The sequence below is a fragment of the Lissotriton vulgaris genome, chromosome 1_1, assembly GCF_964263255.1.
Source record: "Lissotriton vulgaris chromosome 1_1, aLisVul1.2, whole genome shotgun sequence".
NCBI classification, from domain to species: Eukaryota; Metazoa; Chordata; class Amphibia; order Caudata; family Salamandridae; genus Lissotriton; species Lissotriton vulgaris.
This window is the reverse complement of record NC_141685.1, coordinates 755,672,066-755,685,837: the sequence shown is the minus strand read 5'-3', so window position 1 is coordinate 755,685,837 and position 13,772 is coordinate 755,672,066. Positions and strand designations below refer to the sequence as shown.

Sequence of the window (13,772 nt, the reverse complement as noted above, 5' to 3'; positions counted from 1 at the left end):
GAACCAATAAAGGGTATTTCATAGTGCCCGCTACATATTTACACCCAAAAAGAAATCAGCAGCCTATGGCACTGTTGGTCTTTCTTCCTTCCATTAACATAGCACCTGGTTACTATTGCAGTCACAAAACTGATATCTTCCTGGATTTCCTGGATCTGTAAATGGCTAATTTTCTAATGCCTTTCACAGATCATATGACCTGCTGAAGAGATAATACACAATCGGGACTGTAGTCAAGTCATGATAAAGATATGTAGAATGGTGAAGAGCAAGTTACTTACTGGTAGAGACTCTAACAGCAGATTTCTGAGCCTGGAATATTCCCCAGGAGTCAGACGGGATCCGGAAAATCCTGAGCAGAACCTGTGGGCGCTCCTGTAGGTGGCATTGATCAGCTCCATGTCAGCTTCATCCGCGATGGAAGTGGCATCACGGTGCCCATATAAGCGCCAAACAGGCAGGCTGACATCAGTTTAGTTTGTGACTATTTCCTCATCAAAAACACACACCCACGTAAAGATCAAAGTGTTTCACTAGTGTGCAGTATTGAATGGGATCATAAGGGGAAGGGCTTAGTTATCAGAGAGGTTAGGATGGAAGGGTCAGTGAGGAATCTGTGGTTAAATAGATTCCCACCCAGAATAGTCAATAGAATGTAAGTAACTTGTTCTTCTGATAGAGACTTTTAATCTCAGAGCCATCGCTGTATGGGCTTTCAAAACCTCAAGAGGCTGCTTTTTAGCTAGTGTTCATCAGATCTTACTGATGAGTACAATGCATTGAGAGATGCTATGCTTTAGCACAGCCTTGCCCCTTTTCACTACAACGACCCAGTTGAAGACCTGATCATCCACTGATGGTTTTTGGTGCAATCATTGTGAAATTAAAGTGGTGTATTTGGACCAGGCAATGGAGTCACTCCTCCTTTCTTTGGAAGGATGAAGCGGGCGGAAAAGATAGACAGAGTGTTGCACTGGCTAAAATGTAATTGGTGAGAATTTTCAGCAGGAAAAATGGGCGCATTCTAGGAAATAGTTTTTAAGGGGAAAAGCTGGAGTAGGGAGGATGGACAAACAGAGCTTGAAGCTCCCTGGCCCTCCCGACCAATATAATGGCCATTAAGAAGTCAATTTTCAGGGTAAAGAGTCAAAGAGGACAGATAGATAGTGGCTCAGAAATGTTAGGACAAGATTGCAATCCCATTGAGAAAACAAATCATTGAAAACTTTCAGGAGTGGAGTAAAAAAAGGTGTCTTGAAAAGGGAAGATTGGCCTTGCAGAAAAGCCAAAATGGCTGACAAATAACCCTCAAGAGTGTTCAGGGCAAGGCCTAAAGATAAAACAAACATAAGACCTTACGACAGTGATGTAGAAAGGAGGTCCACATGGCATGAGGAACACCAGGCCACAAGCGTATCTCAATGGCAGACATATACAGTTTTGGTTGAGGGATTCCTGGCTGCCAAGATTACATCACAGACCTTGGGAGGGAGATACAAAAACTCTTAAATGCTGCAGCTCAGTCTTCGTGCATGATGGTGGAATGTGTGCAGGTTCTGGTGCAGAACCCTAGCCTGCTGCGGTGACAGGATTTTCCCAAAGGGGCAACCTAATCAAAGGAAAGATTCTCAAGCTTAGAGAGTTTGGGACGCCACACTCTCCATGCCCAATCCAGGGCCATTAGGATGACTTGGGCTATGTCTGTGTTGATCTTTTTGAGAACTTGGGGCAGGAAAGGGACAAACAGAAAGGCATAGAGGAGTCCCTAATTCCATTCTAAATGGAATGAGTTTCTGAGCGAGACCCACTTTGGTAACTCCAATGGCCAGTAGTGCTGACTGCATGCTCTAGGCTGTGGTGAGCAGATCAAGCCAACAGTCTTCCCATTCTTTAAAGAGTCCTCTTGCCACTTCCTGGTGTAGCTGCCATTCATTATCCGCAAGGCATCGATGGCTGAGTTTGTTTGCCCTGGTGTTCAACCACTTGGAAAATGTCCTGGCACTCCAGCCAAGTCCAGAGGTAGGGAGCTTCTGGGCACATAGTCCACCACCCCTTCAAGCTGTGTTTGCTGCAAAACCTCATGGTGTTGTCTATGAACACCTGAACCACCCCTTCCCCTTTGATGGATTGAGGGAAAACTTTCAGTGCCAAGTGAATAGCTCTTAGCTTCACACGATGGACATGAAGCTGAGATTCCACTAGAGACCAAGGTTCACTGATCTGCACCTCCTCCAGATGACAGCCTCAACCCAAAAGCAATGCATCGGTCAACACTGTCAGCTTTGTATAAAGAAGGAAGAGGGGTCTGCCGCTGACCCAATTTCAGTTTGTCAGCCACCAGTACAGATACTTTACAGCCTTCGGATCCCAATACTGAGCCTGCATATGCTATTTGCACGCTTTACCAGCAGGATTCAGGTGGCCATCAGATCCCAGCAGCCCCAGAGTCAGTCTCACTGAATTCCAGTGTAGTAAGTCACCAATGAGGCGAGGGAGGCGATGACAAGTAATGCAAAGTATTTATTATTATTACCAAAGTAACAGGAACAACAAACGACCTCAGCCACAGCTGAAGCCAAGCCGCAACACAGCTGGTCAGGAGTCACTTCCGGCGCTCGCCATGGAACCCTCGCAGTGGTGACATACTATATGATGTCACCACAGAGCGTTCCACGGCATGTAATGGGACAGGAGGGTGGTGGCGGCACAGATGGAAGATACCACACATCCCCCTTCCCTACATAACAAAATACATTAGTTAAAATGAACATTATAAGAGACAACCTGCATTATTTAGTCACGTATTGCTCCAGATGTCTGGGCGGTCTGACCACTCTCTGGCTGGTCTGCTGGCAGGGTGAGATACTACAACCCGCTCCCTAGGAGGCAGATCTCTACTCACCTGGGGTTTATCCTCTCTCTCTCCCCCACTGCCAGTGCTTTCATTGGGATAATACCTTACTACTCTTCCCAAGTTCCAAATCTTTCCCTCCTGGGGTTTCAAAGCATTTCTGAATAGTTTTACAATCTTAGTGGGTCTGCTGTACTCCGACCAACTTGCTCTGCCTGTGGGTGCTCTGATTTTAATATCATCTCCCACCCTGAACCCCGCATCACGAGTGGAGTGCAGTCTATCGAACCTTTCCTTCCTCTCTAACATGGCCTTGCTCTGTCTGTCTAGCCCTATACACTCCCTAGAGTGATCTGTCCACCCTTTGTGCCAACCCATCCATCCCGGTGATAGTTTGGTGTTAGGTCTTCTCGCTCTGAGCAATTCAAAAGGGGTTGCCCCCGTCGTCTGGTGAGGGGTCAAACGGAAGTCTTCCAAACGTTTAGTGATTTCTTCCCTCCAGTTCAGTCCATTAGTTTTAGCTAACTGGATGCTTTCTTTTAGGGTCTTATTGAACCGTTCTACCATTCCGTTGGTTTCGGGGTGGTAAAATGCGCATCGCTTATGTTCAATCCCATACTTCGAGAAAGTCCTTCATTTCCTTCGAGCATAGCTGCACTCCGTTGTCCGTTAACAGACTGCTAGGTAGTCTTTCTCTGAGGAATATCTCCTGTAAGAACTCAATGACTGTTTTCGTGGTGGTTTCAGGTACTACCTTCACCTCTGGCCATCTTGAATACAAATCCACAAGAACAAGGATGTACGGTGTGCGTAATTCTCCCGTCAGTGGGCCTATTATGTCCAGTGCTACTTCATTCCATGATCCTGAAGGGGGTGGTCTGCAGATCATGCGTGGTGTGTGTTGTTTCAAAATCTTGTCACTAACCGTACAGGGGATACAATCTCTTACTTTCCTTTCAATGGTATGATCCATGCACGGCCACCAGTAGTCTTCCCGCATCCTCTGTTTGGTCTTGGTGATGCCCAAATGTCCATCATGGGCTAAGTCCACCAATTGTTCTCTCACCGTCTTGGGCGGGATCAGCCTCGTTCCTCTGAACAGACACCCGTCAATGACAAACAGTTCTTCTCTGACCATCCAGAATGGGCGTAGTGTTTCGCTTTGTTTATCTTCATGTCTCCACTTCCCTTTTACTCTCTCACACACCCCCATAAGTAGGTCATCTGCCTTCAGGGCCTCTTTCCAGGATTCTTCTCTGATGGCCCCTTGAGTAATCACGCACACGTTTCAGTTTGGTAGTCTTCCTTGTCTTCACTATTCTTGTCTTTAGACTCGTCTTCACCCCTTTCTTCCACCAGCCGCGAGAGGCAGTCTGCCGCTAGATTCCTCGTATCAGGTACGTACTCAACACAGAATGTGTATTCCTGTAGGTTTACCACCCATCGCCTGATTCTGCTTGAGATTGCATCTAGTCCCTTTTTGTTAAACACTTCCACCAGAGTCTTGGGGTCGGTACGAAGGGTGAACTTTGTAACCCAGATGAAGTCTCCGAACTTGCTCATGGCCCAGTGTACTGCCAACGCCTCCTTCTCTATTACGGAGTAGTTTATCTTGGACTTCTGTAGCGACCTTGATGCAAACGCTATTGTTTCCTTTCCACACACCCCTACTTGAGTAAGAACTGCTCCGAGCCCTTTCCAGCTCGCGTCAGTTGTCACCACCGTCTTCCTGTTTGGTATGAACGATTTCAGGCTGGGTGCTTCTGCCAGTGCTCTCTTCACATCCTTGAATTCCTTCTGGGATTCTTCATCCCAATTGAACCCTATATCTTTCTTGAGTAGGCGTCGTATAGCGAACGTTCTGGCAGCGAAGTTCCTTACGAATTTGCTGTAGAATTACAGCATTCCCATAAATGACTTTATTTCTTCTTTGTTCTTCGGAGGCATCAAGTTTGTTATGGTGTTCTGTAGTTCGGCTTTCGGACAGATCCCTCCTGGTGTCACCTCGTGCCCCAAAAAGTCTAGCTCCTAGCACCCAATTCTGCACTTCTCCCTCTCCACAGTGAGACCTTGTTCTTTAAACCTCATCAACACTTGCCTCAACCTTCTGTCATGTTGTTCGTCATCATTGCCGAACACGAGTACAACGTCCTGGTAACATAAGACGCCAGGAATTCCTCTTAGTATGCCTCCCATGATTCTCTGGAATACTGCTGCGGCAGAGACCAACCCGAAGGGCATTCTCTTGAATTTAAATGCACCCATGGGTGTCACGAACGATGTAAGTTCCTGTGAGTCTTCAGAGAGCTTGATTTGGAAGTAGGCTGAGGTCAGTTCCAGTGTGGAGAATACCATTGCTCCTTCCAGCATACTCATCATTTGTGCGATGTTTGGCAGAGGGAATTTGTCCACGACCACCTCCTTGTTCAGTGCCCTAAGGTCGATGCACAAACGGACCGATCCATCCCTTTTTCTTGCTGCGACGATCGGCGCCAGCCATTCTGTTGCTTCCACTGGTTCTATGACTCCCAGGTTGCACAATTTTTCTAGTTCGTCTCTAACTGCCTCCTGAATAGCTATAGGAAGGTTCCTAACCTTGGCTACCACCGGTACTGCATGCTCTTTCAGTTTTATCTTGTGTGAATAGTTCTTCAGGCACCCTAATTCGTCATTGAACACTCCTTTGAATTCAGCCTCTATGCTGTCCCTGGTTCCCTTCACTTCCTGTACCAGAATTTGAGGGGTTCTGTTAGGGTCGAGGTATATGCCTAAATCCTTTTGAGCTTGCCATCCCAGAATGTTGTCTCCCTTGGAGGATACGTACACCTTAGACACTGTAAGTCTATCTTTGTATTCTACTGTGCCCCAGAAGTAACCCTTCATGCTAATGGGCTGACCACTATACCCCCCCTGGCCTAACATCCATCCTGCTCAATTTGATTTTACCCTTGGCCACCCTTTCAGAATTCTTTGGCATTGATGATCCTGATCTTGGAGCACGAGTCGAACATAGCCTCTATGCCAGTCCCCTCAATCGTTATAGTGTCTTTGGGACTACTGACTTGACCACTCCGAACTTGCAGGACGATTTCGTCACACACTCTATTCGTGTTATCTCTGGTTTGCTTCTTAATGCCCTGACCACTCCTACAGTAATGTTTAAAATGGCCCTTCCTACCACACTTGTTACATGTGTACTTGAGAGCGGGGCAATCCTTATCGTTCGCCATATGCCCTTGCTTACCACACCTATAGCAATTCCCTTTAAAGAACCGTCCCACTTTGCTTTCCTTCTGGTCTTTGTGTCCCATCTTCTGTCCTTTGACTTCCAACACACTGTCGCCTTCTGCCACAACTTCACACACCTTGACCTTGCCCTCACTGTCTTTGTTCTCACTATCCTGTTTTATTTCACTCACACATTGCATCATGTGTTCCACCTGCTTGGCAACTATAAGTACTTCTCTTAGTGGTGGATCATCTTTTAACCACAACTCCTCACGTACTTGTTCCGTCCTGCACGCTAACACAAACTGGTCCCTGAGCCTCTCTTCACTTGAAATCCCAAATTTGCACGTCGCAGCAAGCTTTCACAAATCAGACACAAAGTCTTCTATAGATTCTCCTTCCTTCTGTCCTCTTTTCCCAAAGTGGTATCTTTCCATAATGGTGCTAGTTTTAGGGAGATAGTGTAGGTCTAGTTTTTTTATGCTTATCTCGAATTCATTCAGCCCTCTGGCCTCATGTGCGCCAAGCTCTGGGAGATGCTCTAACACTTCTTCTCCCTTCGCCCCCAAATAATACGCTAATAAAGCCACCTTTCTCTCTAAACCCAGATTTGGCCCGCATACAACAGCATAGTTCACAAACATTTTCTTCCATTTCTTCCATTGTATTGTAGGGTCCCCTGGACACACAAGAAACATAGGGGGTGGCGTCTTGTTTTGCATTCTTCTAACAGTATCTTGCTACAAGCTCTATTCAAAATTAAATAGGTGTCTATGACATCTGTTAGATACACTAGAAAGATAATACACAGTTCTGTCTATCTCCCATAACACATTTCCATCAATATAAAGAAAAAGTGAGAGCAATGTACTTTGGAGCCCACAAGATGGCACTGTTGTTCCTAGAGCTCACATTCAGGTAGGCTCCCCTCTTTTAGATTTACAGCAAGATCAAATTTCTTTTCCGTGTGGCAGGAAGTGCACTCAAAGGAATGAGGAGAAAATTGCTCTACATAAAGCAGTCACGATACAATCCCTCAAAGAACTTGTTCCCCGTGCTTCACCACAGCTGCAGATTCTCAACGAGGTACACGAGATGGTTTGTTCCTCAAGCAGGCTTGCAAAGATATATTTCTACTTTATTCTGCAATGCGCGATTTCTCTGCATATTCTCTCACTTAGTGCCACACCTCGATGGCTCAGTCCAGCTACTCTTTTCCAAGTTCTTTTCCGCCTCCCATTCCGCGATCTTTGGATGCTTTTTGCTGCGCCACACGTTACCACACAGAAAGGCTGTTTATTTCCTTTGCTTTCTCCGAAGCACCCTACCTACGCCAAATTGCTCCTTCACACGCTCTGTTTGTGTCCTCACAACACTCCGCCCGCAATGCCACTACTCAGCTCAAATCCTCTGATGGGTGTTAGGCAAATCACTGCTCCTTCAGCTTTTCGCAAAGTTTTCCTACACGCGTTTGATGCTTTTATAATCCAGTCAGTCACGCAGCCCTTCGCATAGCTCTCCCTCAAGATGTCACACACGCGTGGACTATACCTTCATAAAAAAGCACTGATGGCTTTCAAGGCTCTAGGTTCTCCCTCCGCCACTTTTTGCTATCCCATCCTCGTCGCCAGTGTAGTAAGTCACAAATGAGGCGAGGGAGGCGATGACAAGTAATGCGAAGTATTTACTAATATTACCAAAGTAACAGGTACAACACACAACCTCAGCCACAGCTGAAGTCAAGCCGCAACACAGCTGCTCAGGAGTCACTTCCGGCGCTCGCCATGGAACCCTCGCAGTGGTGACATTCATGGAAGATACCACATCCAGGAATGAGAGTGAAACACAGGGAAGAGAATCTGAAGATCCTGAACTCTCCGCTCCCGATGGTAGACGTAGAACTGTACTGTATCCAGAATAGCTCAGATAAAATGGAGCGTCTGAGAAAGAGCCAGATGTGACTTCAGCATGTTGATATTGAACTCCAGTAAATGCAAACAGTTAGCCATAGACTATTTCCCTCCATGGAATTCAGCCAGTTCAGAGTTGGGGAAAATGATGGGCTTTTCATAGGCAAGCACTGCCGGGATTAAGGGAGCCGGAATAGAAGAAGGAACCCGTATCAGAATTGGATGCTTGGGCAGATCCAGAGGTCCCTGCTGGTGTCAGGGGTGGACAGTAACCTACCCACAACACCTCACGGCTTAGTGGGGCCCAAAGGCATGCCAATGGTTGTTGCTGGCCCAAAGATGGCATGTATGGCAGCGTAAAATATTTGAGTTCGGCAGGCAGCACTAGGGCTTTGGGGAATTCAGGGTATAGATGAACAGACCCTGATGCCAGCTCTGCAGAAGGAGTGTGTGAACAGGCCTAGAACCATGAAGTTCAGAGGGTAAAGCTGAAGAACTTTTCAAATTCTTTTTCTTGTGCTACTTCAGCTTACTTGACTTAGAATCAGACGTTTGAGTGCAAAGACGATTCTGTGGGAACAGCTCTGAACCCTGACAGCAACTCGAGAACGGAACTAGCACTGAGAATACCACAAAGAGTTATTCTGCAGAGCTGCCAGGAGTTTCATTACCCACTCCCGAATCACTTTGAGGTTCAATCTGGAAAAGCTCCAGGAATGGATGCAATACCGGCAGACCTTTTTAAAATTAATTTACACATCTGGGTCCCCTATATAACTATGCTTATTAACGCCATTGCCAAAGGGGCAAGGATCCCAGTCTCTTGGAAAGGGGCGGAGATCTTACCCGTTTTTAAAAAAGGTGGCCGATCGGTTCCGGGTAATTACCGCCCGATCAGTCTGATCGATACAATTCAAAAAATAACTGCAAGGATGATCCTTGTAAGAATCCAGGGGTGGATGGAACAGGTCAATATTTTATCTCCAATGCAAGCCGGATTTAGATCTGGAACTAGTACAATAGATCAGGTCTTTAGACTAACCATGTTGTACTGGAAGGTCGTCCTGTTAGGTGGTGGGGCAATTTATGCCGCCTTTGTGGATCTCAAGTCGGCTTTCGACCTTGTGCCCAGGGAGAAAATGTGGAACGCTTTTAGTTTAATGGGCATGCCGCCAGAACTCCTGAACTTAGTAATTAGATTACATGAGGATAACTTTGCCAGGGTGAGATGGGGTAAGCAAGGGCAAGTGACTGATAGCTTCCCAGTAACACGCGACGTCAGTCAGGGATGTGTGCTGGCCCCTACCCTCTTCCTCTTGTTTATTAACCAAGTAGTTGAGTTATTTGCTGATACCCCAACAGATGCACCAACCTTGGGAGGAACTAAGTATCCGATGCTAATTTTTGCTGACGATACGTTGCTCCTCTCAAAAACTCGAAAAGGGTTACAGTCTGCACTCAATAGATTTGATGAGTTCTGCAGGGTTAATGATTTACAAATTAATATTAGTAAGACTAAATGTATGGTCTTTAGCAAAAATCGCCCCATCAAAAGCTCAGTTAGTCTAAATGGTGCCAGCATTGAACAAGTAGAGGTAATGACTTATTTGGGTGTGACATTAGACTATCGCCTCAGTTGGAAACCGCAGATCGAGGCATTATACCTTAAATTTGCACGCCTCACGGGCTGCCTAATTCAGGAGCATAAGAAGTCCTATACCAAATGTATTGCTCCAGTACTTAAGATCTACAAAGTCAAAATTAATGCAGCCACACTGTACGGTGCTGACCTTTGGGGTTTTAAAGATCTAACCCTTTTGACCAAAGCCCAAAATAAATTCTTGCGGAATTTGACATGTCTTCCACAATCTACACCTACCAAACCCCTGTTGTTAGATCTGGGTGTTAAGCCCATTAATGAGTTGGCCCGGTATCGTTTGGTGGCCTTGTGGCGACGGATTTGGACTTCTCCAGATCTTAGCCTATTTGCCAGCGAACTAGCTGAGATAAAAGCAACATGGGGCGCCTCAAAAATTGCATGGTTGAGGGAAGTGAAAATGGTTCTAGAAGAGATGGGTCTCAACCATCTTTGGGTCTCTCCGGGGACCTCTGTGTTCCCTTCTAAACAGGATCTTAAAGATCTGTATTGGGCCTCAGTTAAACATTCATCTATAGTCCAGTCAGATGATACCACTAGTTTAACAGGCCTCTTCTTGACCCATAAAGTGACCCCCTCTTTGGAAACCTATTGGGATGTGATCACTAAGACCCTCGACCGGAAACTATACCATCAGTTCCGAGTTCGGTCTTTACCTATTAACTCCTTTACTACTAAGTGGTCCGCCAATTCATGTGTTGCCTGCCCTTTCTGTCCAAACCATCCGGAGAGTGTGGGACACTTTCTCTTCGCCTGCCCCGCTTACCATGTACCTAGACTGAAATGGATTAGGCCCATTTGTTGTAGGCTAGGAATTAAAGGGAGTGCTGAAGCCCTGAAGATATTCCGCACTAATACTTCTGAGCTGGTAGTGGTTGGCCTTGCTAAATTTCTTGGGTGGGCATGGGTCATTCGTACCAGGATCCCAAATGTATTTTAATCCCGAAATGTTTTTATCTAAAAAATGACTGTTATTGTATTTTTGTAATTCTTAAAGTCTTACCATACTGTTTAATATTCCTTTTAAAAAGATGATTGTAATGATGGGCTTTTTACAAAAAGTTCTTATGTCCTTGATATTCGTGTCTTTTATGATTTTATTGTCGAAATAAAGACTTATGAACTGAACTGAACTGAACTTTGAGGTTCATAGACTCGCACTCGACGCAGTCGTGACTCAACATTCCAAACAAAGCTTAAAACCAGTAGGCTTAGAATGGGACATGTCCCTACCAAACTGAGTAGAACTTCTGAAAAATGGTCAACAAAATGTCAAAGCAAGCGTTGGCAATGCCAAGAGATCTGGCTTTAAACAAAAGTTATATAGTTAGGTGAAGCATAATAAATAAATAGAATAGGAATTAATATGTATCTGTGTGGATGAAAAGAACTGTAGAATAATTGATGTGAGTGTTGGGTACAAGGTTGGGTTATAGTTGCACTGTGAAGCAAGACCTAAAAGTCCAGTATAGGTTAATGATTTTCCTCCTCCCATCTGTACGGCTGCCAGAGAAAGAAAACCCCAAAGGTTATCTAGTTAACTAAGACACTTTTTTTTTTTTTTTCATTTCAAGAGGTTAACTAAGACACTTTAACAGAATTAATGTGCCATATATATGTGTGTCTGAAAGTTCAAACTCATCCAGCTGGATAAATAAACAATATGATCGTGAAGGACAAGCACAAACTTGTGCCCAATCAAAACATGTATTCCAAGCTCTCAACATGGGGGTGGAGCCACAGCTCCTGTAGCGATGCTCATATAAATGTGTCTGTCGACAGCTGCACAGTCAAGCCAGACCATAAAAAGTGGTCAAAAAATGAAGAAGGCAGCTCTCTGAATCTGCGCTGTTGGCGTGGAAGGAAAGAAACTGATGTCAGAGCGCTGAGGTGGAGCTTATATGGGCACTGAAATGCCCTTCTGATGCGGATGCCCCCTATGCAGAGTTGATTGATGCCACCTACCGGCGGCCATAGGTACTGATCAAGATTTTCCAGATCCAGTGTGACACCTGGGCAATACTTTAAGGTGAGTAATCTGCAGTTAGAAGTCTCTTCCAGGAAATGCAAATTTAATATTTAATAATTAGAACATTTGTGAATATTGCTGCTTCTCTCAGGCCAATACAAATCTCTCTACTACTTCAATTCTATTTAAAAAATATCTGTATTGCAGCATAGTTGTGGTTTATTTAAAGGAGATGTGGCCTGCTTGTCAAGGACCTCATGAAAAATGCCCTGAAAATCTCACTTCATCCAAAAGAGGGTTAGCAACCAAATAAACATTACAAGATTTATGGCACCACAGCAAATCAAGAGTTTTTCATCCAGTGACTTCAGAAGCTGAAAGCAGCCATGTTATCCAGCAGGTATGTCAGCTAAATATGCGGGAATCTGCATTAATACACAATTTCCTGCACATTATTTCCCAAAAGTCTACACTCTGGACTATTTTGCCCACCCAGGAGACATATAGTGACTGACTTGTTATAGAGCTCCAACAGGGCTAGCTGGACAACTTTGGAATCGTGGCAAACAGATTTGGTTCCAATTGTTTTGGCTCAGAAATTACAGAAATTTCCACTATAACATGTAGCGCACTGCATGATTTTCAAAAAAGTATACCTTTGAGACTGAAAGCTCCATACGTAATTGCTGAAGGGAATTAAGGCTTGAAAGTAAACAAAACTTTTGATAAAATCTTCGCCTACAAAAGAAAACACGCTAAGTTTTACTCTTCCAAAACACCACCCGACTTGCAGGCAGAGCAAGCAATACATCTAACTACCCAAAAACAGAATTCTGTAGTGGTCACCTGGTTCATTATTAGCTCATACTTTGTCGCTAGATGAGTCACCCCTGCACACCTATTTCCTGGGCACTTATTGGTAGGCAGCCAAATCATGTTTAAGTAGGTTTGGGTATATCACCATAGCCACACAGACCAGGTTACATACAGAGTCAAGGGCAGCCACATAACCTCCATGGCACCACATAAGCTCTTTGACAATTCCTCTTTTCCTGAAATGGATCAGGTAGGGAGAAGTTTAAGAAATATATTGAAACCCTAGGAGGGATGCCACTTTAAAGAGTTATCTTTCACTTCTCTTTATGCCTAATGGCTAATTAGTGGATCTTTTTAATTGAACTCCAAAACTAGAGGACATCTTGCCTGTCCAGCAGTGTGTTTTGGAGAATCAGTAAACACAGCTGCACTGCAGCAATTTGGAACGTGATGGCTCATCATGGAAAAACTCATATGAAACATGATCAGAGCAAACGTGAGTAGTGCTCATAAGTGAGACCTACCCTGGCCGTACAAATAGGCCGTACAAATAGAAAATAGGGGCATATGTATCAAATACTCTATTTGCGATTCTCAAGTAGCAATTTTTTGAGAATTGCTATTTGAGAATCAAAAAACGAGATGTAATAAAAAATTCACAAATATTTTTTGATTACTTGGTATTCCTTAATTGCGATATAGGAGTTAATGGGAAATAATTCGCAATTTGCGAGTACCCATTAGGTACTTGCAAATTGCGACTGCAATTCCAAGGGTGCAAGGGTGTCATGGGGACACCCTGATGCACCCCTGAAATGAGCATGTGTGCACATGTGGCACACATACATGCCCTAAGGGCATGCCAGTTGGTGGTAATTTGCGATTTCTTATGCCAAAATCGCACAATTTAGGTGCTTTCTGCATCACATTTAGGGAATCGCAATTTGCGATTCCTTAATTTAAATTGCAAAATAGAGAATTCAAATTTTGCGTTATTCTAATTTGCGATGCCCTTTTGGGATGAGAGCTTGATACATATGCCCCTATAACCTTAGCTGGATTGTCACCCTTTTGCAGATCCTGTCTGATAATTGAACAAGTTGTTCTACTATATGATCGCATGCATAGGTATTTATAGCTGCTGGCCAAAAACTGGTTCGAATGAAATAACAGTAGATGAGGTTTCTAGTAGCTTGAATAATCGTGAACAATACCACTTTATACATATCTTCTGAATATGGCACTATTTTGGGAAACACATTCAATCCTACACCAGTTAACACATATTGGCCATCATAGATTATTTCTATGTTACAACTTGTATCCAGCAGTATTTTTCAG

General features: G+C 44.5%; 1 protein-coding gene across 1 annotated transcript in view; it reads right to left on the bottom strand.

The window, feature by feature from the left end:
* Nucleotides 1-13,772, bottom strand: part of LOC147747769 (uncharacterized) — an 802,967-nt gene that overhangs the window by 119,840 nt on the left and 669,355 nt on the right. The window lies entirely within an intron of this gene.